Raw genomic sequence first — 27,542 nt, forward strand, 5'->3', positions numbered from 1 at the left:
CCTTGTTTAAAAAGAACGATCTTAATTTCCCCTTGATGTTCTCTGTCAATTTTGTCCTTTTCCCATGACTTGTGAATATTTATACTCTAGACCCAACCTCTGGCCAATCCTTCCATTCATTACAGTAAAGTTTTTTCAGTTGTTTCAGTGAAATGATACACTGGTTCTTCAATGTAGCATCTGGGCTCAAAGGCCATAAGGCAGTCACTCTCTCTCGCCTAACACAATAGTTCTGTATCACTGGTTAGTGCTACCGAATGGTAACCTGTACTATCCAATGGCTGCCTTTGACTAATGTCGGTTCCCTAGTATACTGGCTATCTAAACTCGTTCAGGGACTTTGGGGTGTGGCCCTGCACTACTAATGGTTAGTTCTACAGGGGTGCAGTTTTAATTTGCTGTTCGAGCTTCAAGCCCTGCTACATCTCCTTACTACTCTCCTTCGACCAAAACTACCCACCTTCTCTCCTAACGTCCTAACGCTTTTCTCCCCTCTCTCTCTGATATTACTATCTTCTCCCTGCTCCTAGTACTTCCTTCTACTCTATCCTCCTTCGTATTCCTCCCTGCTTAACACTACTACTCCCTACTTCGCACTATTACCACTCTCCCACTCTGCACTGCTCCCCTTTTCTTGTCCAAAATCAGGTGCATGGTGCCCGGCTCACCCTTACACTACAGTCGTTAATTATTCTCCCGCCCTCTTTTCTTCTAACCCCTTCTCCTTGCAACCCACTCACTACTAGCCGAAATTTCTGCTAAAACTCACTCCCTCACTGCAGTTAGACCTTATTGCCCTACTCCTATCTCCCACACTATATCTTTCTCTTCCCCCCTTCTACACATCCTCCTGCCCTACTTCTATACTACACACAACGGGTACCACGCTCTCGTACAAATACTTCCCTGGTACTAGGCTCTGCCTTCAACACTCTACTCCTCCGTCCACTGCCTGATCCCTCGATTCACCGCCTTCTGTGACCTCACGCGTACAACTCGCACTTTGCCTTTACTTCTGTCTCCTTTTATATTGTGGTGCTGGTCAGTTTCAGCAACAGTCTCTGACGTTTCTTCTGATTTTCTGTGTCCCACAGGTCTGGAAATTCGTTGTTCTGCCTTTGATTTTGAGTTCTGGGCTTGTTTGCAGTACAGAACGCTGTTGTGGTGTAGGTGCATGGGTCGTCTTGGTGGTTCTCGTTTCCTCCTTGTTTGGATCCGGTCCAGGTTTTATGGTTGCTCGCAGTTGCACTGTGAGATGGAGAAAAAAAGGGGACAGTAACTGTATGGGGGGATAGTGGTATTAGGGATGACAGTTGTGGCACATGCAGTTTTCCGGGGACCTTGGCCCCACAACTCCATCTTCACATATCTTCAGCAGGGCTGGTTCTGGCTTTTGTCTTAGTGAGCCGTCTGCCCCAGAATTAGGAGGGTCCCTGCCCCCCTTGCGTGACAGGGTACCATGCAACACTGGTATTATGGGATGACAGAGAAGCTTGGCTGCCTTTAAAGTGTTAGCTCTACTATCATTTGAACATTACAGCCTTTCCATCTGCTTTCCTGCATTTCAATGCTCAAGTTGTGGGCAGTAGATCATTTACAGCAACAGTAATGTGGTATCTGGATGTCCGTTGTTATTTTTTCTAAACCATTGCCATGTTTCTGCCCATATTCCCTACATCCCATCCCACTTCTGCATACTCTTGGTAGTTCTGACTCGCGGGGACACCACTGTAGCCATTTATGCCAGCAAAAAAACAGTACCTTAACAGCCGGTTATTCCCTCCTTTTATGGTGGGTAAAACTGTTTTCTCTTCCTGCACTAGGCATGAAGATTTCAGCCACAGACCCGCGCTCTTGTGCTTGGGCTGAGAAAACTGGTTGGATCAATGACTCTGTGGCAACGCTCTTTCCATCAAGCCTTAAGGTCATCAACTCCAGCACTGGGAAGAACATGCGTCCTATGGTGCAACGCATGAAGGAGTTCTTAGACGAGAAGAAACAGCAGTAGGTGAGTGCACATATTTCCAGAGCACCCCAACCTGGGGACTCCTTTCCAGGGTTCTCCTAGCCCAGAAGGGATATGTGTGACCCTTCTTTGACCGTAGGCAACATGGATTTCGGTGCTGGACTGACTATGTGGGCGGACAAAGACTGATATGCAAATCGATATTTCCCATCTGTGAAAGGTACAGTGAGCAAAAAGCGTGTCCTACAAACTCTCATAAGTGGTGAAAAAACCACAGAACAGGTTATCATGCCATGTTCTTTCTGGAGAGAAGCGCATGCTACCTTTTTTGAAACATGGAGGACCCCACCTATGAGATATAACTGGGGCCAGGCTTGAGGTTTCCACTTGTGGGGCTAAATCCAGGCAAAAGCCTGTCGATCACATTGTAGGAGCGAAGTTCAGACGAAAGCTCATGGATCCCCTCAAGGATGCTAAGAGGGCTAAGATTTAGACGGGCCTATTAAAGGAATCGTACCCTCCCTAATTTCCCGGAACAACATTGAGGTTCTCTTCCATGTTCGGTGGTCTCAGTCTTGCTGGACCTATGCCATGTACTGTGGAGTGAGAGTGCCCAAGAAAATGAGCACCCCCTGCAACCAGAAACTTCCTGGGCTCTGCACGAGTGTCTTCAAAAAAGGGGTCTCGACCTTCTGCAGGACTGGGAAGAGACCCTTTCACCCCGACTAGCCAGTGGTCAGTGCCAAAGTGCATGTGACTTTTCCCATGCTTGATCTTCTGCCAACCTCCTCGCCATTAGTATACACAGGTCTTTGGGATGTCAGTTTTGATGGGACACTTGCCGCTCCGAGTGTCTGTCAATCTTTTGGAACTGTCAAGTGCCCCCAGCACTTCCATTAGAGAAAAGAAAACTCCCCTTCAAGTCCTTGATACAGTCCCTGGCTATGAACTGGTATGTCACTGACCTCATAATAGAACTGTTGTCTCTAGCACCATGTCCTATGTATCCCAGTTGACATTCTGGTTTAACCTGCTACAGTGTCAATGACCATTTTGACGACATGGGATGCCAGCTCGATTCCATCAGGCTTCTTTACCAGTAGAGCTGTCTCTGCCACCAGGACCTAGAGACCCAAGCTACTAATCGGTGATGAAGCCCAATGAGACTGAAACATGTCTGGGGAGACCCCTTTTGGGGTGGGACCAAGCCTGATTTGCATATCGCCTTTCCTCTTGTAATGCCTTGGCAGGCTGAAAAACGATGGTCCATAGCTGTGCCCGTGGTTATGAGTGATTCAAAACCTTCCAGCCATCACCTTTCGGGTTTGCCTTTGCCACCATAGCTCCCCGGCTCGACATCCTGGCAACTTCCCCCCTATTCTGATGAGCTTCAGCGCAGAAGATCCTGATGGAGTTCTTCCTTCATTTTCTTGTGCCTTCTGTGAGCGGATCCTGGGCCTCCTATACATTTTCGATATCCCTGTGCTGGATTCTCACCAGACAGTCAGGACTTCTTTCAGACCTTCTTGGCCTCTAAGAGTGCAGGAAAGGTCCAAGGAAATAGTTGGCAGGACCTGCATCCATCCCCTGTGGTGAATTGGAGGATAGCTAGCTTCTACTGCCCCCTACTGATGGAGAAGACCTTGCCTTTCCTCGAAACACATATACAGGTAGCGATCTTGCATTGTACGTCTGCTTCTGGCTGAGTAGTGTCTGTAAGCAAAGAGTACAAGCTGTTAGACTCCATTGGTAAGTACATTTTTACCAGAATGTGTCCATCCAGGTTAGAAAGTCTGCAGCCCACTTGTGAGCCACAAATCGGAAACTGTGGAAGGAACTGTGAAAGTTTAAGCAGTTCCTTCCCCCTGAGAAGTGGGACGTTTTCAAGCAGGATTGGTGACAGCAACCTGTCTCTTGAGAACCAAAGCTCCCAAGCCTGTAGCTCATGCTTTTTCCATCTGCAGACATGCCTTCATTTCAAGCAAACTGGATTTCTGCAATGCACTATTGCAAATGGATTGTGCCCTCCAACGTATTCCACATCTTTGACACGTAATGTCCACAGCTGTGTACTTCAGAAATTTTTCAGCAAAGGGCATCCTGTGTCGATGGCGTTGGGTCGATGTCCCTCGAAGGCCTCAGTCGAGGGCGACGTCACCGGATGTTATTAATAGGATGCACGGTGCCGTAGCCTCAGTTCAGTTTTTTCTGCAAACGAGTATCGCGCCTCGTGTATTCCTCGAATGTCTTCTGCGGTCTGACTTTAAGACGTGCTGGGACTGCAAATCTAAGATGTCGATTACAGGCATGCATCGCATTTGTAAGGGGAAGTTATAGGTAGGTAGGGGTTCCAAACCCGTAAGTCCCATAAAGCTACTAAGAGGATGTCCACCGACGATTCGAGGGGTGACTCTCCACGTCGGAAGGAGTCCCGGGGATCTCGGTCTTGATGTGGTTCCCGCCATTCGTCGTCCTCATCTTGGCACTCCGGGAAGCGCCGTCACCGGTCGCCTTCCCTGTCCTCCTCGGAGGATGGCACCACAAGGAAAGTGGCTTGTCCTAAGTCCTCGACTCCGGAGGAATGGGCAGCCTTCAGTGATCAGATGCTGCCGATTTTTCAATTCCAGGGCACAGTTCCATCCGCGCCTTCAGAAGAAGCTGGCAGGGAACGGTCTCAGTCCGTGGCTTATGTGCTTCGGGCTCGGGTCCCCGGCGCGATACTCATCGGGAACTTTTGAGGCCCCTGTTACGCTCACCTGGCTCCCACAGAGGCGTCGATCTGAACTGGACAGCTGCGGTCTCCACCAGTGTGACGCGTAGAGCCGAGATGATGGACTGGACTGGCCCGTAGGAATATTCTTCTGTAAATGGAGATAGGGAATTAACCACCCGTGGGGTTGTGCATAAATCCCCCTACCCCCGCTGTTTCCCTACAGATCACCTTTGATGTCCCCCTCTTCTAGTCTCACCTGATGGTTTGAAAAGATGAGCTCTTCACCCTGCATTGAGCGCAGGGGCGCGTTGATAACCAGTTGCTTCACTGGCTCGAAGGAATTGGTGAGTTCCAGAACAATATTGACTCTGAAAAGTAAGTAGTTCGTAAGAGTTCACATGTCTGCAAGGAATCAGACAAGAGTGAAAGTCAGTTTGCAGCGTGACCCCAGCGAAGAGTTCCTCGTGGTAGCTGACGAAGTTCAGGTAAGGATTTGGCTTATCCTACACAGTTTAATAAAATAAGGCCAGAATGTAACCTGTGGCTTGCTCCCTTATTCAGGTGTGGAGAGAGAATATGAAGTTCGGGGAATAATGCCTCTGGCGGTAAAATTAGGTAAGCCTATTGTGGTGAGAAGAGTTCCCCTTGTTTGTCCCTTTGTCTCTCCTTGTTGTCCTTTTGTTCCCCTTAGGGGCCGGGGTACGGCGAGGATGCAATGGAGACTGCGCCGACCCGTGAAGAGTAATACTACCCCCGGCGGTAATCGGGTAAGTCTATGGGGGTAGTTACTATTGCCTCTGTTTATTCCCTTGGCTCACCTTTGTTGTTCTTGTGTTCCCCTTGGGTGCCAGAGTGCGGCGGGAACGTGCAGAAGGATGCGGTGGATCGTGAGGATGCTGTGAAGGCCGGTGAGTTCAGCGCGGCGCTGCAGCAGTCGAGGCGGCGCGCGTAAAATGCTTCTTTCTTCCAGCTCGAAGGCGCAGTGGATCCGGAATTCAGGTCATGATCGAAGGTTTTGCTCTTATGCGAATCTCTTCTCCTTCTGTTTCTCCCTTTTTCTAGGAGCTGCAGACTCGAGGCGGGCGTGGCAGAAGAGTGGATGCAGGCTTGCAGACACGGTGAGCATTACGCTGCTGGATGCAGAATAACGCGAAGCGTGTGCTGCTCTTCGGGCGTGGTTTAAATAGCCTCCAAAGTAGTCCCAGGTAAGTATTTCTCCCCAGCCCCACCGAGTAAAAAATAGTCCCTAGGTAAAATAGTCCCTTCCAAGCCTCATTTGGCTTGGAGCTCTGCAGCATGGTCTGCATCAGGTAAGCTTTACTCTACGAGCCTGGCGCCTATGGTGCCAGGACTGACTGTCCATATGAGCCTGGCGCCATAGGCCATAGGCGCCAGGACCGCACCCAAACAGCCCCTAGCAGGGGTTTTTGGGCTTGCTCAAAATAACTTGATGCCTGCTTCCGGGGTTGCTGGACCTGGTCTGGTTCCCCGGGGGTAGGCATCATGACAGCACTCATCCCCCCCCTCCCCACCCTCCCAGGCCCCTCCTAAAGTCGTTCTTCCCCATGGTTTTGGTTTTTCTGGGAAATTTCGGTGGAATCTTTTCACCAATCGAGGTGCATGCACGTGGTCACTAGGGTCCCAAGACCTTTCCTGTGGTCCGTAACCCTTCCAGTCAATTAAATAAAAGAAGTTTTGACTTCACCATCTTGGAGTCCAGGATGTTCTTAACTTCAAATTCGGGTTCCCCGTCTATAAGGATGGGGTCTGGTGGCTTGGTTAGTCTTGTCCCTGGTTGCACTGGCTTCAAAAGTGACACATGAAAGACGGGGTGAATTCGCATATTAGCAGGTAAGTCCAACTTGACGGCCACCGGGTTGATAATGGCCTTAATAGAGTAAGGTCCCAAATATCTAGGGTTAAAGGTCCGCATTCCCTTGAGAGGTATGTGTTTTGTGGCCAACCATACCTGGTCCCCTATCTGGTACTGTGGAGTATCACTTCTATGCCGATCAGCATCTTTCTTATATTTCTCCTTCGCCTGTTTTAAATGTGCAGTTGCCTCCTTAAAGGCTTGTGTAATCGTAGCGTGTAGATGGTCCACTGCGGGCATTTCTAAGTGTTGGGGTGAGTCAAGGTCTGAGGTTCCAGGGTGGTGCCCATATAGGGTATAAAAGGGGCTTTGTCCAGTTCCAGAATGTACTGAATTATTGTATGCTTATTCGGCGATCCAAAGAATGTCCTTCCAATTACTTTCAGTCTGATGTAACATACAACGCAGGTATTGTTCAAGAGTCTGGTTGGTTCTCTCCGTTTGACCATCGGTCTGGGGGTGGTGACTGGTCGATAATCTCACATTGATTTGCGCCAATTGACAACATTTCTTCCAGAAATGTGAAATGAATTGACTGCCCCGGTCAGAGACCAACACGGACGGAAATCCATGTATGCGAACAATGTTTTCGAGGAATTCTTTGGCCAGGATTGAGGCTGAAGGTAGTCCCTTTAAAGGAATGAAGTGGGCCATCTTGGAAAAAAGATCCACAATAACTAGAATGGTGTTAAACCCATTACAAGGAGGTAGATCGGTAATAAAGTCTAACGATATGGTGTGCCATGGTGTAGGCGGAATGTCTAAAGGTTGTAAGAGTCCAGATGGTTTTTTCCTTTTGACTTTTGTTTTGGGCGCAAATGCCACAAGATATCACAAATGATTTAATATCCTTTTGCCAGGTGGGCCACCAGAATTGTTTTTTAATTTTAGCTTCAGTTTTTGCAATACCTGGGTGCCCCTCCATTAGGGTATCATGATAACGGGAAATGACTAGCTCTTGTAGTTCCTTGTGTGGCAGAAATAGCCACCCTTGGTAATAAGGCAGATCATTGGTGACAGAGTAGTCCGGGCCTTTCTTTACCCAGTCCGCTGTAGGATCAAAGAGTTGCTGGATCTTTACCTGAATGTCCTCTAGTGTCTGTAGAGTACTCGTGCCAAGAATCCTTTGTTCGGAAATTATAGGTACTGGTTCTGGGTTCACCTCTGCCTCTCCATCCCTATTCGGGATAAGGCGTCTGCTTAACATTCTTACAACCTGGTCAATAGGTTATCACGAAATCGAACTCGGCAAAGAACAATGCCCATCTGGGTTGACGTGACGATTGGGCCTTGGCTGTTTTTAAATACTGTAAGTTCCGGTGATCGGTGATCACAGTAATGGTATGCCTGGCACCGAGAAGATAGTGCTGCCAAGCCTTGAAGGCGGATTTAATGGCTAATAACTCCTTATCGGTAACTGCATAGTTTAACTCTGGTGCCGAGAACTTTCTGGACCAAAATGCTACTGGGTGAAGCTGGCCAGTTTCAGGGTCCTTTTGAGACAGGACAGCTCCCATGGCTAGACTGGATGCATCGGTTTCCACTATGTATGGAAGTTCAGGGCGCGGGTGCTTTAACACGGGTGCAGACATGAATTTCGCTTTCAGCTCTTGGAAGGCATTTTCAGATTCTTCAGTCCACAGAAAGTGTTTATTTTTTCGCAAGAGTGCTGTGATGGGATGTACGAAATGTGAAAAATCTGGGATGAATCTGCGGTAGAAATTGGCAAAGCCGAGCATGCTTTGTACTCCTTTAACTGAACTTGGTGATGGCCACTTAATATTGGGTCCACCTTTCGTGAGTCCATTCAGACTCCCTTTGGGGTCAGGATAAACTCAAGGAATTCAACTTCTGTGGCATGAAAAACGCATTTTTCTAGTTTTGCATATAGTTTGTGCTGGCGCAATTTCTCAAGGACTGCTCGGATGTGCTTCACATGGTCAGATTCTGAAGAGGAGTATACTAGAATATCATCGATATACATGACAACACAAACGTCAATGAGTTCACGAAGGACATCGTTCATGAAGTATTGGAAGGCTGCTGGTGCATTGCACAACCCGAAAGGCATCACTTGGTATTCAAATAACCCATACTTAGTGCGGAAAGCAGTCTTCCATTCGTCGCCCTCTTTTACACGTACCAGATGGTATTGCCCCCCCCCACCCCCCCTGGAGATCTAATTTAGTGTATATACAAGCGTCCTTCACTTGGTCTAGTAGTTCAGGGATCAGAGGCAACGGGTATCGGTTCTTAACAGTTATCTGGTTCAATGCGCGGTAGTCTATGCACGTTCTGAGGTCACCTTCCTTTTTGGGTACGAAGAACAAAGCTGAAGATGCAGGGGACTTGGATGGACGAATAAAGCCATTGGCAAGGTACTGGTCTAAGTATTGTCGTAGGTGAAGGTTCTCGGGTTCCGTAAGGGCATGGATCCTGTTACAAGGGGGTTGTGCACCTGGTATGATAACGATTTGACAATCGTACGATCTGTGAGGAGGTAAGGTGTTTGCCTGTTCCTTTTGGAAGACATCCTGGGATTCTTGGTATTCTGGAGGTAGTTGCATGACTGCTGTGGTTACTGTGGCCAGGCCTGCGTTCTGATTTTTCTTTGGGTAACCGGTTTGTGCACAATCCGGGAACGTTATTCTCTTCTCTCGCCAATCAATACAAGGATTATGTGTTTCCAACCAAGGGATCCCCAGTATTATTTGGAACTGTGGGGCTTTGATTAGATCAAACACAATAGTCTCTCGATGCCTATCCTGACCCAATAGTGTCATCTCTGCAGTGGAATGAGTTACAGGCCCAGAGGCAATTTCAGTTCCATCGACTGTGGTGATGACATCTGAAGTGGTTTTTCGGCAGAGAGGTAGATTCATCCTGGAAGCCAATTCGTAGTCCACATAGTTTCCTATGGCCCCGCTATCAATGTATGCCCTTACTGCGTGCATACGCGATGGCTGCCCTGGATCTACGAGGACCATTGGTAGGATGAAATGCGAGGTCTGAGTATCCTTCAAGCTCGGCAAGCGGACCTCTACGCTTGTCGGGTGTGGTTGTTTCCCGAGTCTGACTCCATATGGCTTTTATCAGCAGCTCCTACCACCTTCTTGGGTGGTTTTACAGGGCAATCCCGTAGAAAATGTCCAGAAGTTCCACAATATAGACACAATTGCATTTGCCGTCTCCTTTCTCTTTCCTTCTGGGTTAAGGGTCCTTTAACCCCTCCGATTTGCATGGGTTCTGAAGCATCTGCTCCTCTGGGGTTAGCGTGGGTTTGACCAACACCCGATTCTCAAACTTGGCTAGATTAGCCTTTCTGTTCTGAAGTCTGTGATCTAACTGGACCACTAACTCTATATATTCAGCGCAGTCTTGAGGTGGGTTCACGACTTGAGCCAAGACATCCTTGAGTTCTCCTCAAAGCCCTTGATGAAATAACGTGATTCGTTTTTACCTCAGGCCATCCAGTTTCCACTATTAACCTAATAAAGGTCGCGATGTAGGATAGAAGGTCCTGGTTACCCTGTTGTAGGGACAAAAGTTTGTTATCCAGGGCCTGACTCCGAAACGTAAGTAGTTCGTAAGTGTTCACATGTCTGACTTTCACTCTTGTCCGATTCCTTGCAGTTTGCAGCTTGACCCCAGCGAAGACTTCCTCGTGGTAGCTGACGAAGTTCAGGTAAGGATTTGGCTTATCCTACACAGTTTAATAAAATAAGGCCGGAATGTAACCTGTGGCTTGCTCCCTTATTCAGGTGTGGAGAGAAAATATGAAGTTCGGGGAATAATGCCTCCGGCGGTAAAATAAGGTAAGTCTATTGTGGTGAGAAGAGTTCCCCTTGTTTGTCCCTTTGTCTCACCTTGTTCTTTTGTTCCCCTTAGGGGCCAGGGTACGGCGAGGATGCAATGGAGACTGCGCCGACCCGTGAAGAGGAATACTACCCCCGGCGGTAATCGGGTAAGTCTATGGGGGTAGTTACTATTGCCTCTGTTTATTCCCTTGGCTCACCTTTGCTGTTCTTGTGTTCCCCTTAGGTGCCAGAGTGCGGCGGGAATGTGCAGAAGGATGCGGTGGATTGTGAGGATACTATGAAGGCCTGTGAGGTCAGCGCGGCGCTGCAGCAGGCGAGGCGGCGCGCGTAAAATGCTTCTTTCTTCCAGCTCGAAGGAGCAGTGGATCCGGAATTCAGGTAAGGATTGAAGGTTTTGCTCTTATTCGAACCTCTTCTCCTTCTGTTTCTCCCTTTTTCTAGGAGCTGCAGACTCGAGACGGGCGTGGCAGAAGACTGGATGCAGGCTTGCAGACACGGTGAGCATTACGCTGCTGGATGCAGAGTAACGCGAAGCGTGTGCTGCTCTTCGGGCGTGGTTTAAATAGCCTCCAAAGTAGTCCCAGGTAAGTATTCCTTCCTAGCCCCACCCGAATAAAAAATAGTCCCTAGGTAAAATAGTCCCTTCCAAGCCTCATTTGGCTTGGAGCTCTGCAGCATGGTCTGCATCAGGTAAGCTTTATTCTATGAGCCTGGCGCCTATGGCGCCAGGCCTGGCGCCATAGGCCATAGGCACCAGGACCGCACCCAAACAGCCCCTAGCAGGGGTTTTTGGGCTTCATCAAAATAACGTGATGCCTGCTTCCGGGGCTGGACCTGGTCTGGTTCCCCGGGGGTAGGCATCATGACAGCCCCGTTCGGACAAGGTTCAGGTTGATCTCCAGAGACATGCGGCTTCCAGGGACATGCGGCTTCCAGGTCTCGGTCTTCCTCCCCGGCGAGACCACCGAAATCTGGTAAGGGCTTGAGGTCGCGTCAACTCAGTCGCCGCTGTGTCTGTCTGATACGGATATCGGAGCTTTGCCTTCACACCAGCCCTCAGCGTCGTTGCCGAAGCCATCAGCGCCCTCGACGCCTTCGGGGCCTTTTGGCTGGATTTTGCCGATGGAGGTCCCTGGTAGTGTGGATCCTCCAATGAAGGCTGAATCCCTCTGGATGATATCTATGAGGATGAGGAGAGGTTAGATTTGAAATTTGACCCTGTTGAGCCTGATGTGGCTCCTCTCTATTCTGGGGAGAGTCAGTTGGAAGAGGTACGTCAATCTCTTCATGATGCCAGTGGCTTGGACACTTCTCCCGAGGTGGAGTTTGGCAGACCTGAGCCTGGGGCTCATGCCGAGTCATGCTATAGGAGACTGATGGCTAGGGTCACTGAGTATCTTCGTTGGTCTACTCCTCCGGAAGTTTTTGTTCAGGATGACTTAACTGATATTTTGGATCAAGGTGCGTCCTCTGACCCGGTGTTACCTTTTCATTTGACGTTGCAGAAAAGGGTGGCGGCTGCTTGGCAGACACTGGAATCTCTTTAGGCGGTTAACAAGTAGTTCATTAAAAAATACTGCCCTTCCAGTAGCGACCCCAGCTACCTTTCATCTCACCCCACTCCCAAGAGTTTGGTGGTTCAGGCGGCTACGGCCACCGCGAGGCAGGCGGCGTACCCTACCATCCCTCTTTATAGGGACGACAAACGCTTCGATGGTTGGGTACGGGAGGTGTTTTCTGCGGGGAGTATGACGCTGAAGTCGGCCAACTCCACTTGTGCCTTAGCAAGATTTTCACACACACTGTGGAATTGTTTCTCTAGCGGCTGAGAATATTCCCATGCCATGCGTGAATCCCTTCAGTCGGGATTGGACACGGCCGACAGTGTTAGCCAGACCATGGCTGCGGGCACCGTTATACGCAGATTTGCGTGGTTGCGGAAGTCTGGTTTTGCTCCGGATGGGCAAGCCCGTCTTTTGAACATGCCCTTTGATGACGCATATTAGTTTGGCAGCAAGGCTGACGAGAGCCTTGAGAGGTTGCAGACCTCAAAAGCTGCGGCTAAATCTTTGAGCGCAGCTGTGCGTCAACCTCCGCCTTTTCGTCCTAGGGGACAGCAGTGGAGGGGAGGTTCCTTTCATTACTACTCCTCTTTTGGAAGGACGAGAGGAGCCGCCAGTCAAAGGGGGCAGCGTAAAGGTACCCGTGGTGGTCGCGGAAATGGGGTTGCCAAAGCCGCTCAGGCAGCTGCCTCTTTGACTTCAGGCGCTGCTGCAGCTACTCCACAACAATCATGAGGCTATGTTCCATTGTTCGCCGGTTGGGGGCAGACTGTCTCAGCATCTTGAAGAGTGGCGAGCTATTACTTCAGATGTGTGGGTTCTGGATACAATAGCCCGCGGCTACTGCCTCCCATTCCTAAAACGGCCTCATGACAATCCACCGGGGACTGTCTCTTTTGAAGCTTCCGGATCCGCTCCTTGTGCAGGAAATCTTGACCCTGCTGGAGAAAGGCGCTATAGAACTGGTGCCTGTAGCGGAGAGGAACAAGGGATGGTATTACCCATATTTTTTGATTCCAAAGAAAGACGGGAGATTGAGACCCATCTTGGACTCGCGTTGGTTGAACAAACTTCTCAGGAAGGACCAGTTTATGATGGTCACTCTTTCTCGGGTCCTCCAGGCCCTTCGACTTCAGGATTGGTTGGTGTCTCTGGACCTACAGGATGCTTACTTTCATGTGCCGATTCATCCAAAGCACAGAAAGTACCTGAGGTTTGCGGCTGGCAGCTCGCACTTTGTTTCGGGTCCTGCCATTCGGATTGACCTCCGCCCGAGGGTCTTCACCAAGCTAATGGTGGCTGCGTATCTCTTCACGTCTATCCCTACCTGGACGACTGGCTGATCCGTGCGCATTCTCCCGAGCAAGCGATGGATCATCTCCGTCTCACCTGCCACTTCCTCCATAAGCTGGGCTTCTCCCTCAATTTCAAGAAGTCACATCTGACACCTTCCCAACAGCTCCAGTACACTGGGATGTGTTGGACACGTCCTTGGAAGTGCTCGCCTCCCAAGGTGAGGGCTCATCAAATTGTGCAGATGGTGGACACATTTCAACATGCCCAGCGTCTCCTGGCTTTCAATTTCTTAACTTTGCTCGGCCTCATGGCATCCTGCATTTTTCTGGTGCCAGAGACCAGGCTGAGGATGAGATCTCTGCAATGGGTCCTCAAGATGTAGTGGTCACAATTCTCAGGCAAGATGTCAGATCCCACTCTTGGTCTCACAGGATCTTCTGTGGTGGGCCAACGAGGGGAACCTGATGAAGGGGGAACCGTTTTGGCAACCGTGGCTGGAGGTGACAGTAGGGGGGGACGCTTCCCTCACAGGATGGGGAGCTCATGCCAACGATTTGACCGCCAGCGGTCATTGGTCTCCATCTGAGTCTAAACTCCACATCAACCTGTTTAGAGTTGATGGCTATAAGGCTAGCCCTGAAGGCTTTTCTGCCGAATGTGCGGGGGGGGGGGGAGTGTGTCTTGATCATGACGGACAACAGAGGGGCCATGCATTACCTCAACAAAAAAGGGCGTGTAGGGACACCCCCGTTGTGCAGAGTGGTGATGCAGCTCTGGTTCTGTGCTATCCAGCAGGGAATATCACTCTAGGCAATTCATCTGGCTGGAGAGGAGAATGCAGCGGCGGACTCTCTGAGCAGGCAGAGCATGGTCTCTCACGAGTAGGAGTTGGCTCAAGAAGTCCTTCTGGAGATCTTCGCCCTTTGGGGAACCCCACAAGTGGATCTCTTCACAACCAGTTACAATCGGCAGTGCAAGAGATTTTGCTCCAGGGAATTTACTCAGAGAGGGGCCTTCAGAGACTCATTTGTTGTGGATTGGTCATTCCCACTTCTGTGCGCATTTCCTCCGGTCTCCATCATTCCTCAAGTGTTAAGGAGGTTGCAGAGTTTTGGATCCCACATGATCCTCATTGCTCTGGATTGGGCCAGGAGAGCCTGGTACCCGGACCAGAGATATATCTGCCCTCCATGCCGTCTTCCCTAATGAGAGGATCAATCTCCCTGCCCCCCCTTCCCTCTTTCCCCCCTTCCCTCTTTCCCCCCTTCCCTCTTTCCCCCCTTCCCTCTTTCCCCCCCCTTCCCTCTTTCCCCCCCTTCCCTCTTTCCCCCCCTTTCCACTCCTTCCCCCCTCTTCCCCCACTTTTCCATTCAGAGGTCAACACTCTCAACCTTCACGCTTGGTATCTGAAAGGTTGAGATATAAGGATTGAAACCGCCCAGATAACGTGATGGAGGTGTTGCTTTCGGCCAGACGGCCAGCAACCAAATCCCTGTACCGTTGCCGTAAGTTTTGCGACTGGTGTAGAGGACAAGATGTTGATCCTTTTCAGTGTTCCATTTCCATGGTTCGGTTGCTTTCTTTGGCCCACAGGGGCCTTCAAGTAGGTACCCTTAAAGGTTACCTGGCGGCGCTGTCTATCTTCAAGCGCTCGTCTGAAGAATGTTCTTATTTTAAGATTCCTTTGATTTCCCAATTTCTAAAAGGGCTCACTAATGTGTTCCTGGCGTCCCCGTTTCAAGTGCCGGTTTGAGATGTGAATTTGGTCTTAACATTTGTGATGGGTGCTTTATTTGAACCTTTGCACTCTTGTCCTTTGAGACTGTTGTCTTTCAAGACAGTGTTCTTGTTTGCGGTTATATCTGCTTGCAGTGTGAGTGAATTGCAGGCACTTTCATCTAAGCCGCCCTTTACTGTGTTCCACAAGGATAGTACTGAAGGTATGTCCTTCCTTTCTACCTAAGGTAGTGTCTGAGTTTCATTTAAGCCAGAAAGTGGTACTTCCTTCTTTCTATCCTCCTCCTCCTCCTCATCCTGGTAAGGAAGAGGAGCGACTCCATAGGTTGGACCCTAGGAGAGGTCTGAGCTTTTATATTTCTAGGATGTCCAGGGTCAGAGTGGACGATCAACTCTTTGTGCGGTATGCTGGACACTGATTGGGCCAGGCTGTTACCAAACAGACCTTGTCCAGATGGATTATCCTCACCATAACTGAATATTACAGATTGGCGGCAAGTACCCTCCTGAAGTGTTGAGGGCTCATTCCACTAGGGGCGTAGCTACTTCCACAGCCCTGCATCAGGGAGTTCCTATTGGGAATATTTGTGACGCCGCGACATGGGCTTCTATCCACACCTTTGTCAAACATCATTCCCTGGATACGCTCCATGGTCAAGATATGGCCTTTGGTAAGGCGGTTCTTTATTCTGCCATCTGATTGGCTATTCTAAATTCTCTTCCCTCCATTTTCTGGTACTGCTTTGGGAGTCTGTCAAAAGAGATGGAATATGTTGGAGGACACAATCCATTCGAAGAACAAGTTACTTACCAACTGGTAACGTTCTTTTGACTGGATGTTCCTCAAACGTATTCCACATCGCCCTCCCAGCCTGCCCCTCCTAATTTCCTATGCTATTGCAGCTTACGTTCCCTCAAGGCTATGTGCAGTCAAGCTGGCATTGTGTATGAGCATGTCGCACGTTATAGAGGAAAAACATAAACTGAGGCTACGGGCGCCGTGCGTCCCATTTATAACATCAGGTGACGTCGGCCTCAATTGAGGCCTTTGAGGGACATCGACCTGATGTCATTGACGCAGGATGCCCTCTGCTGAAAAATGTCCAAAGTACACAGCTGTGGACATTATATGTCAAAAATGTGGAATATGTTGGAGGAACACCCAGTCAAAGAACGTTACCAGTTGGTAAGTAACTTGTTCATCTTGGCCACCAAAAGTGGCATTAGGCAGACTGCCAAGAATCCAGAACACTGCAGCAACGGTGCTGCTGAAGGCAGGACACAAGAGAGCAGATCAGCCTGACGGTGCAAGCATTACATTGGCTGCCAGTAGCTAAGCAGATTACATTTAAGGTACTCTGTATTGTACATCGATCTCTGTACTGTAGGATGACCGACTATTAGTGCTCAATTCTCCCATATGTTCCTGGGAGATGTCTGCGCTAATCTTTTGCTGGTGCCCAAGTTTAGCCAGGTGAAAATGGGGATCAAGGGGTGGTCCATTTCGGTTCAAGCTGCTAAGCTGTGGAACTCGCTCCCCGGGGAAATTAAAATCATTTAGACTTCAGACACAACCTGAAAACCTTACTGGGGGGAGAGGGAGGCCTGCCTCCGTTTCAAACCTGGCTTGGTTTGGGTCACATTTACCCACTGTTTCGGCGCCTTGATAAACCTCCTTGCGCGATGAATGTCTGCCCTTGCAAGTGCCGTACCATACCATTTGGTGGAGGCTCGCAAATAGTACAGGAATTTATCCAGTTAGCAGCGGATCACCTGGATACTTCAGGCAGGGTGTGCCGATTGGTTTTTATGCTCACCACCAAGCTTACGTGGGGCCACCAAGTTCAATACAGATGTTCAGAACCGGATCCTGCACCTTTACTTTTATGGTTCAGACCTTTTCTACTCCTCTACCGATTCGACGCTCATGAAAATGCTGTGAGCACTGTGGCAGCAATCTGTTTCATCTAAGCCTGCTCAGAGGCCCTTTGCGTCTCAAACTCTGTTTCCTTCCACGTCCATTGGTGGATACAAGGGCTATCAGGATAGGAGAGCGAGATGGACGGATTGATTCCCCCCCTCCCAACAGCACAACAAGCAGTAGTGAAAGAAGCCTCTGCAGGCTTCTTTCAGGGCACTCAGCAAATGCCAGTGACAGTGCCAGTGTGTCTAAACAATGACTGGCTTGCCCGCCCTCATTGTACCCCGAGGGTGGCGAAGGGACAGTCATTCACCTGGAGGCTTGGAGGGCAGTATGGTCAGGCCCATGGGTGTTCTTAGTGGCCAGGTGGGGGGGTTTCTGCAAACATCCTCCTCCTCACTTCCGACCTGCTTCAGTTTTTCTCTCTGACCCCCCTCAAGCGATGGAGGAAGTCCCACCCGAGCAAGGGGCAAGGATTCTTTTCCAGGCTCTTAATGATGTTGAAGAGCAACCGTGCGGGCCTGCACATTATCCTAGCCCTTTTTTTTTTTTTAACAGATGATTCCTTCCTTTGAAGAGATTTAAGATCATGCCACTGCAGATCTGTTCAGCCCTTTTACAAGAGCGTGTCCTTGTGTGTTGGATCTGAATAACGGCTACTTGTATGGCCCTCTCTGGGAATTTCTTTGCTGCTTCTTTGAATTATTGCTGACTAGAAATTTGTTCCAGTATAGGGTCTTGCTATTCGGCTTGAATGCGGCCCACATGATCTTCACCAGTATGATGTTGGTTGTTGCAGCCGTCTGGCTGAAGGAAGACTAGATGGTTCAAGCCCCCAATCCTAAGGAGGCAACCAAATTGCTTTGCCTGCCCGTGGATTCCCTGTTTCAGCTGGGTCTTTGTGAACTTCTTCTTTGATGCTCCCAGAGCCTGGCTTTAATTAGTTGCCTGTTGCACAATAGAGGGGCCAAAGTATGTCCCACTCGGGAGAGTTTGTTGTAAGGACATGCAACATAGTCTTAACTCGCATAGTGGTTCCCGAGCCTCTTGGGCCTGATAGCCTCCAGCGTCCTTTCAGTACCTCATGCTAGGCTCCAGATGATGACCTAGCTGCTACTTGATGTGTGACCGTCCACCCTCCAGTGGCTGGAAAAAAAAATCTTCCTTTGCTGAGGGCAGACTTGCTCTGGTGAAGCAGTATGATCAAACAGTTTCAGGGAGTCCCCTTTGGGGATATCCAACTCCACTCCTACCCCCCTCGCCACTGATGACTAGCACACATTTATTTATCCTTTTTAAAGGCTGCAAATCTTGCCAGTCCGAAAGTATTCGCCTCTGGTCCCAAAAGACGTGCATGCTCCACATTAACATCCTGGCGCTGCATGCAACCTTTAAATACCCTGAACTTTTTTTTTCTTCCAATCAGTAAGAGCATTTCAGTGCAAGTTCTGCCTGACAACACCACAGCAATGTTCTGCATGACAATACAGAGTGGCACCAAATCCCCTCCACTAGACGCTGTGCGCCTCTGTCTCTCTCTCTCTGTCTCTCTCTCTGTCTCTCTCTGTCTCTCTCTGTCTCTCTCTGTCTCTCTGTCTCTCTCTGCCCCCCTCTCCCCAGGTGTCCAACCAAACACTGGTGGTACTAGATCTCTTCCAGAGATCCCCTTCAGTGGAAATGTTTGCACCCCAACCGAATACCAAATGCTCCCTGTTTGCTTTGGGCCTGGGCTGTAGTACAGGTTCATTGGGGCGACACTGACCATTTCATGGGAGGGTCGCATACTCTGCAAATTATGGGCCTCGAAGTTGCTCTAGGTGATTGTGGTAGTCCCTAGGTGGTTGACTTGGATAATAATGTTGGTACCTAGCCAAGTTACAGTTTTCTGACCTGACTAAGTTTCTGCTTCTTCACCTGACTGGAGTTTCTCAGTAGGTTGGAGTTATTTTTTGCTCTCCCCATTCATCTCTGCGCTTGTTGACCTAATTCTGACTGTTTGACTTATAAGGCAGGGTTTACCCCAAAGGTAACCCTTTTTGTCCCTGAGAGTAACCCCTCCGTTACTCATGTGGTTAGGCTGTCAGTGGTTTTTACGATGTGTGAAATGGCTCTACTTTATGGTAACCATTTGAACGTGTTTTGGTCCTTTTTGACCCCTCGTACATTCCACAAAATTGAGGTTTTCTCTGTTCACCTCAAAGTCCTGCAGGGCTACATGACAATACCTGTGTCTCTCTTTGTGGGTGTAAGAGGAATGCAGTCCGCTTGCAAACCTTTCTGACGGCCATATGCTGGTGCCTGTCTGGGATAGCGTGGATTAATTCCTTTGTGTGAGGGCCCTTCCTGAGTCCCTGGATGTATTTGGAGGGATGACTAGCCATTGGCTTACCACCCCATTGTTTGAATAATGCTTTGGATGTGATCTATATTTCTTATGGATTTTGCTCACTGCCTCCCTTGAGGGATGAAAGCAGAACCCCTGGCCCACTCACCTTGTCTACTGCTGGCACCCTGTTCCTGCATGCTGGAAGGCCTGTTCCTCGAGTATATACAGTCGCTCTGCACCAGCATCCTTTTTGATGCTCCACTGACTCGGATGTTCAATCTCTGCCTCTCCAAAGAAGAATCCGCCTGCATTGCATGCTTTCCCCCGCTCCTAATATCTGGTGGCAACAACCGGATCACAGCTCCTGCTCGATGGCTTCCTCTCTCTGAGGCGTCTGGCCATGCTTTCATCGCTGGATCCAGAAGTTGGGACCCTGAAGATGCTTCATGCTCAAACGACCAGTGATTCTTCATACCAAGACATCAGGCAAGTGCCCTCACCCCCCTCCAGCCTCTCTGGAAAGCTCCAGGGGCCTATGCTTCCCTTCTGCCCTACAACGGCACTGCCAAGATCACCTCCAGGGCTCCTCACTGGTGTGACTTGGCATAAATATCTTCAATAATCATTCTACCCTGGGGTTCTCTCAAGCCAATTTAATGTTCACAATCCAAATCCTGTGCCGGATGAAGACTGGGAAGCTTGCACCTGACTACTGCCAACCGCAGCATATCTGTCTTCAGCTCCCCTGGCTCAGATCATCGTCCTGGGACCCACTGAATCACGAATAATCCACCTCCCAATGATCTTGTGATCTCTCCTGCACCGGTGTCATCCCTGAAACGAAAGGAGGTACCCAAACAACGTGCTCAGCAACCGCCTCTGGAAACCCTGTAAACTGCCTGTTGTAGAACTGCATTATGGATCCAGGGTATTGCTTGCCTGACACTCGGAGTACTGGCAGGTCCCATCTTCACTTGAATTATTTCTGCGTTCACCTCCATGACCAGTGATAATATTTCTACCTACCACTTTGTTCACAGAAATAAGAGCGCTGCATTATTTTGTGTGCTCTTCAGTGGAAAGTTGGGGTGTAGAGCTAAAATAGAATATTGTCAGAAACCTAAATTGAGGGGTACGCGGGGGGGGGATATTTCTCTCCTCCAACCTCCGTAATGATAAACAGTTGTCGGAGCGAATTTGCATTAAATCAGAGGATATGTATTTTTTGCACTGCAACGGGGGATGGGAGTTAGGGGTATTGTTAGGTGCAGTAGGGCTCGGCTGTAGAGTGCTGCTGGGTCCCTGTTTGCTGGTTGTGGTCTCTGGGGGATGTGCCCACCCCCCAACCCCAATTTCTTCCCGTGAGCAGCAGGCTTCAGGAGTTTACTCTGTATGCAGCTGCATGACATAACAGTAGTGCATCTGATTATAGAGGCTGCCAGCTAGTCTCAGAGAGGCATGAGGGTGCAGTGGAGGAAGCAGACCAGTAAGCCTGGTGGATGAATTCTGCTGGCTGTGTTATGATGACCAAGCAAATCAAAGCTACTGAAAATTGTGACATTGTCTCCATGCTCTTCGCACAGGAGGAAAACAAAAACGCCTGAGACCACTGTACCGATGGTGCACAAACATGTGGATGGGCAGAAGGTGAGGACCCCAGTCTGTCTGGAACCAAAATCGAATTGCATGGCCTATCGGTTGAGATTAAGGGGGCGATCCAGAGCGGTATGGCTGAGCGCTCCAAAAAAAATTATGTTGGATAAGTAATTCAATGAAGTGGAATAGCGGATAGATGAAGTGGAGACCTCAGCATTTGAACAGGCCCACAAGCCTTCACAGCTCGCCCAATGTCTGACAACATTGGAAGGCAGATGGAGATCATGCAGGAGAACACAGATAATGTGTCACAACGGAACACAATCAAGCTGTGGGGGGAGGGGCTCCCGGGTCGTTAGTAGATGGAGAGCTAAGCAAATCGAGAGCTAAGCAAATCTGTTCTGGCACGTTTCTGACTAAAACTTGTTCTCCCTGTAGAATCCACATTTGAGCTAGACAGCGCCCACCGACTTGGCAATGCTAATGCACCCCACTCAGATCCATTTCCCAATGTGCTCTCCCGGATCCATTTCTATGCAGAGAAAGATCAGAGCATTTCTCCAGCATGGGTCTGGCATGGATTCACATGCTCATGAATATTCCCCGTCGTCAGGCTGGGAATCCTCAGTAAAGAAAAAATCAGTATCAGTTTCGTTTCTGATCTGTCTTTCTTAGTAGTAACCAATCACTGATCTCTGGGTCATACTGCCTTCAGCCAATGACTGCCCTCTCCCTAAGCCCTGCCTCTGGCAGCCATCTTCAGATTTTTACCGCACGCTCAAGTGTTGGGAGTCCTCCTGTTTAGCTCTATAGTTTTTTTACTGCGTTTTCACGCTTTTTCAGGAGAATTTCTAATTTTTTTGGTTTAATCGAGCCTCAAGCTCCACCGTTTCTACTTCCGATAACGGGGACCCGTTTCGGAATTCTTCTACGCCCCTCAAGGGTGAAGTTTACGTCGAGTTTACACTTCTTGGAGGATTCCAGAAGATCTGCGGCCTACCTCAACGGACATGGCCCAGGACAAGGGGAGCTCGGCGCCCGGATCCAAGCTGTTCAGGAACTGCCCTGGATGCGGATTATATAACGTTTTCAAGGAGGACGAGCATTCGCGATGCCTCTACTGCCTCCATGGGGACAAGACGCACCTGGAAAAGGACTGTGCGTTCTGCAAGAACCTTTTGGAACGGACCAAACAAGATCGTCATTCCCGCCTCGCCACCTGGCTGGAGAAGGGCACAGCAAGTGAGAAGGCAAAGAAGTCTGAGCGGGCTTCTAAGTCCTTTGAGGGCGCCCCGGCGACGGGGGCCCAACAGAAGGCCAAGCACTGCGAGTCCGCGGGCTCCGGGAGCGCCGAAAGGTCGGGCTCTTCAGTTGCCAAGCAGGGCGCTACTTCCTGGCACGTTCGACCACGAGCCAGTGCTCTGGTTCGGGGAAGAGGAAGTCCGAGAACCCGGGTAGGCCGCTGGAGCAGACTCGGTCGATCTCGAAGGGGGAGCGAGGCGCTGACCCTCCCCCCAAGGCGAAGGCCCAGGACGCACCTAAGGTGGTGAGGGCTTTGATCCACCCGGCTAAGGCCTCTACCGAAGTGGTCGCTGCGACCCTGCGGAGCCGGCTGAGACTACGCCAATGGAAACGGCCTCTGGGCCCAGAGTATCCCTGCCGCCGCGGAGGGAATCCTCTTTCCAGCCCATCGCTAAGACCCCCGTGAAGCCCCCAGCTGAAAGAGGGGGGGCGTTTGGCCATTACAGACTCGGAATCAGCCTCTGAGGAGGAACTGGTGGAGACTGGGAAGGGCCTCGACGAAAGGTCCATAGGCCTCAACGAGAGGTTCAGAAACCTCAACGAGAGGTTCGAGAAGGTTCGATCCCAGGGGACGGTCCCTGCTGACGTGATCGAAGATAGCGACGACGAACAGGGCCCAATGGAGCGGCCATCCCGTCCGTCGCAGCCATTGCCCGAGCCCCAGGATAGCTCGGCGGCCATTTTGTTGGCAATCCAATTCTTATGTACCGAGATAAGGACAAGATTACCATGCACCCCGACGGAGGAGCCAGACCAGGCCCGTCGGGAAGCCCTCCGAACAAGCGGAGGAGAGTCCATCCCGCTCCGCCCTCCGTGCCTGCGAGACCGGTGGACCCCTCATCCCCCTCGCCGGGAGAGGATACGGCGACGGGGACAGACGATGGCAGCGATGACACAGCAGACATTCTGTCGTCACCACCCCCCCCCCTGTGGGCGTCCCCAGCCGACGAGGTTGGCTCTTTCCACGCCATGTTAACCAGGGCATCCAAGCTCTTCCAACTCTGCCCTGAAGAACAGAAAAAGGAGGGGTTTCTGTACCAACGACGAGAGGCTAAGAGGAAGACGATCCTCGCGGTGCCTTTACTCGACATCTGGGACGAGGGGCTTGCTGTCCTCAAGAACCCTGCCACAACACCCGCCAAGAGGGACAGGTACGAGAAGAAGTACTGAGTCCCTGATGCCTCCCCATTGTGCCTCAGGGCCCAGCCCACGCCGGACTCGGTCGTCTCGGCAGCGGCTAAGAAGGCAGCGGGCACGGCGGCTTCAACTTCCACTTCCCCGCCGGACAGCGAGGGCAAGAAGTTGGACTCTATGGGACGACGAGTCATCTCGGTGGCGACAACGATCAAGGTGGCTAATTCCTTAGAGATCGCGGCCCGCTACGACATGGAGCTCTGGTTCAAGATAGCTCCCCTGCTAGATTTCCTGCCTGATGACAAAAGGGCGGAGGCCCTAGAAATTCTGCAGGAGGGCGAGGTGGCGTCGGATCACGCCATAACGGTGGCGACGGACATCGCTGATACCGGATTTCGCCAACTGGGCAACAGAGTTTGCCTCCGACAGGGATGGCTCAAAGCGACAGACTTTCGCCAGGACGTCCAGACGAGAGTGTTGGACATGCCGTTCGACGGCAACAACCTCTTTAGTAAAGCGGTGGATGAGTCTCTACAGGCCATCAAGACCGACTCGGAGACGGCCCGGGCCCTTGGGGTGCTTCAGCAGCGACGGCCCTTTCGGAGCCCCGGAGGCAGACGGGGTGCTTCCAAAGGATCCAGTGGTGGCTCCTCCGCTTACCGCCAGGCGGCCCGCTCCTCTTCCCAGGAGGCCTACAGAGGTCACGGCAAGCAAGGGGGATCCCGCCGTCGTTGTCAAGGAGGCCAAGGCGGCAAGGTCTCCTCCAAACAAGACTGACCCGGCCGTGCCATCGGGTCCCCACCGAAGCACAGGCCGGCTGACGAAGTTTGTCAGCGTGTGGGAGTCCATCTCCACCGACCGTTGGGTGCTGGACACCCTGGCCAACGGGCACTCGCTGGAATTCCAAAAGAAGTGCCCTCGCATTCCTCCCGTGGCCAGGAAGGAGAATCACGTCCCTCAACTGCTGTTGGAAGTAAAGGCGATGCTCAAAAAAGGTGCCTTCGAGCTCGTCCCCAGGAGGCTCCGGGGCTCCGGAGTGTACTCGAGGTACTTCCTCGTCAGAAAGAAGACAGGCGGTTGGCGCCCCATCCTGGACCTGCGTCGGTTAAACAAATTCATCAAGGCGCAGAAATTCAGGATGGTCACCCTCCAGCACATGCTGGGACAGCTGGAGGAAGGCGACTTCCTGTCGTTGGACCTGGAGGATGCTTACTTCCACATCCGCATTCTAAAAAGGCACAGGAAGTTCCTCAGGTTCGTGGTTCAGGGACGCCACTACCAATTCAGAGCCCTACCGTTCAGATTAAAGTCAGCACCCAGGGTTTTCACCAAGTGCCTGGCACCAGTGGCGGCGCGGCTGCGCCTGCAGGGGATCCACGTCTACCCCTACCTGGACGACTGGCTAATCCGGACAAGGTCAAGGGAACTCGCCTTCGATCATGCGGCGAGGACCGTCCGGTTGCTCACGGAGCTGGGGTTCGCCATCAACTACCCCAAATCCCACCTGGTTCCATCGCAAGTAGCACTGTTTTTGGGGGCGAAGCTCGATACAGTGGAGCAATTGGCCTCCCCTTCAGAGGAGAGGATCAAGACCATCCTGGGCCAGGTGCGGCACCTGTTAGCCACGGACGTGGCCAGGGTGAGGTCCATCAAGTCCCTTCTCGGGATGATGTCCTCATGCATCTACCTTGTGCCCCTGTGCAGACTTCGGATGCGTCTGCTACAGGAGTTCCTCGATGCCCGCTGGTTTCAGGCGAGCGGCTGCTTCGAGGACAGGATCCCCCTCGACGAGGAGTTCCGTCGGGCGATCCTATGGTGGGGCACCCGGATCCACCTCACGACGGGCACGGATTTTCAAACCCCAGCGTTTCAAGAGACGGTGACTACGGACGCCACTCTGGAGGGTTGGGGGGCCCACAGCGGACATCTCCAAGCAAGAGGCCTTTGGCTCCCGGAGGAGAGGTCTCTTCACATCAACATCTTGGAGCTCCGAGCAGTGTTCTGGGCGCTCAAGTCGTTCCTCCCGTCCCTCAAGGACAAAGTGGTGAGGATCTTCACAGACAACACCACCACGATGTTCTACATACGGAAGCAGGGGGGCACCAGATCCCCAGCCCTATCCAAGGAGGCCCAGGATCTGCGGCACTGGGCCGTCGCCAAGGGGATGTTTCTGGTTCCCTTCCACCTGGCAGTAATAAAAAACACCATCGCCGACTCACTCAGCAGGGAGCTGCGCTCGTGCCATGAGAGGGAATTGCGCCAGGATCAAGTGGATCGACTCTTCCAACGATGGGGCAAACCCCAGATCGACCTGTTCGCGACGGCAACGAACTCCAAGTGCCAGAGGTTCGCCAGCAGGTTCCCACAGCCGAGGAGCATGGGCGATGCTTTCTCGTTCCCTTGGGACGACCTGTTTCTATACGCGTTCCCTCCATTGCCGTTGCTGCTCCGCCTCATCAACCAGCTCAAGAAGTCCAGGTACAGGATGATCCTCGTTGCACCGGCGTGGCCGAGGCAGGTCTGGTTCCCGGACCTTCTTGACTTGTCAACGTCCCCACCAGTCAAGCTGCCGGCGGACGCGGATCTTCTCTCCAGAGAAGGAGGCGCCATTCTCCACCACGACCCACAGTCGCTGAACTTGCAGGCCTGGCTCCTGCAGCACTAGAGTTTGGAGGTACGATATCCTGGCTGATTGCAGAGAGGTTCTTGCAAAGGCCAGGGCGTCCACAACTCTCATGTGTTACGGTCTTAAATGGAAGAGGTTCTCTGTCTGGTGCCCTGCACAGAAGATTAACCCTCTGCGAATTACGGCCCCTCAAGTGCTGCCTCCATAAAAATACATCTGGCTGCCATCTCCCGATATACCAGGACGACGGGACGGGCGTCCATGTGGTCTCATCGCCTGGTGAAGGAATTTATGAAGGGACTATTCCGATCATTCCCGCCGGTGAAGGCTCCTGCCCCGGCGTGGGAGCTTAATGTGGTGCTGACCAGGCTCATGGGGGCCCCATTCGAGCCTATGCATTCAGCGCCTTTGAAGTTCCTGTCATGGAAGACAGCGCTCTTCGTGGCCATCACCTCTGCACGACGAGTGGGAGAGATCCAGGCCCTATCTTGCAAGCCTCCATACTTGACTTTTCATGACACAAGGGTGGTGCTGAGGACGCACCCCTCCTTCATGCCCAAGGTGCCGTCGGACTTCCACCTCAACGAGCCCTTGGTGTTACCAGTTTTCTTCCCGTCGCCTTCGATACCGGCCGAGAGGACTTTGCACTCGCTGGATGAAGCTAGAGCGCTGAAGTTCTACGTGGACCGCACGAAGAGTTTTCGGAAGACGTCACAACTGTTTGTGAACTTTGGGTCTGTGAATCAAGGGAAGGCTCTCTCGAAGACTTCCATTTCCAGATGGCTCTCCCGCTGCATCATGCATTGTCACCAGTTGGCAAACCGACCGCTGCCTGGCCGTCCGAGAGCCCATTCGACCAGAGCGATCGCTGCTACCATGGCGTTCCTGTCTGGTGTGCCCCTGCTGGACATCTGCAGGGCTGCTACGTGGAGGTCGACGCACACCTTCACAAGATTCTACTGCGTCGATCGGGACTCCAGGGAGGAGTCCAGGGTCGGCCAAGCAGTGCTGCGCAACCTGTTCGCTTAAGGTGAGCCTGGTGAGGAGGTAAGAGATGCTTAATGTTGTGTTGTTGTATTGCTTAATGTTGAGCCTGTTGCCACCTCCCGTGGTTGTGCATGTGTATACTGCTATGTATTTTATTCATGAGCATGTGAATCCATGCCAGACCTCATGCTGGAGAAGGAACAAGTTACTTACCTGCGGCTCTTCACTTGGTCATACTGCCACTTGGCGTGCTACCAAATCTGAAGATGGCTGCCAGAGGCGGGGCTTAGGGAGAGGGCAGTCTCACCCAGAGATCAGTGATTGGTTACTAAGAAAGACAGATCAGAAACAAAACTGATACTGATTTTTTCTTTACCAAGGATTCCTAGCCTGACGATGGGGAATATTCATGAGCATGTGAATCCATGCCAGACCCATGCTGGAGAACAACAGCTACAGGTAAGTAACTTGTTCCATCCTCTGCCTGAAGAAAGCATGATATCTCCTTGAGGGGTTCCCCTATCCAACTTGATCTTGCTCCTGCCATGGCACTGAAGTGCCTTAGGTGGCAAAAGGTGATCTACAGGTGAGGGTTTCCCACCACTCTTCTCGTCACACATGATGGCAGGAACTGGGCCTTGGCATTGGGCAACGCTAATGGTGCTGTAGCCCTTTGCCCATTAAC

The 27,542-nt window shown here is 51.2% G+C and overlaps 1 protein-coding gene across 1 annotated transcript in view; it reads left to right on the forward strand.

Annotated features, from left to right (window-relative positions):
- ANKLE1 (ankyrin repeat and LEM domain containing 1) overlaps positions 1-27,542 on the forward strand; it is a 220,754-nt gene that overhangs the window by 57,865 nt on the left and 135,347 nt on the right. The window lies entirely within an intron of this gene.

This window comes from Ambystoma mexicanum, chromosome 1p (assembly GCF_040938575.1).
Source record: "Ambystoma mexicanum isolate Mex_15411 chromosome 1p, UKY_AmexF1_1, whole genome shotgun sequence".
In the NCBI taxonomy this organism is placed as follows: Eukaryota; Metazoa; Chordata; class Amphibia; order Caudata; family Ambystomatidae; genus Ambystoma; species Ambystoma mexicanum.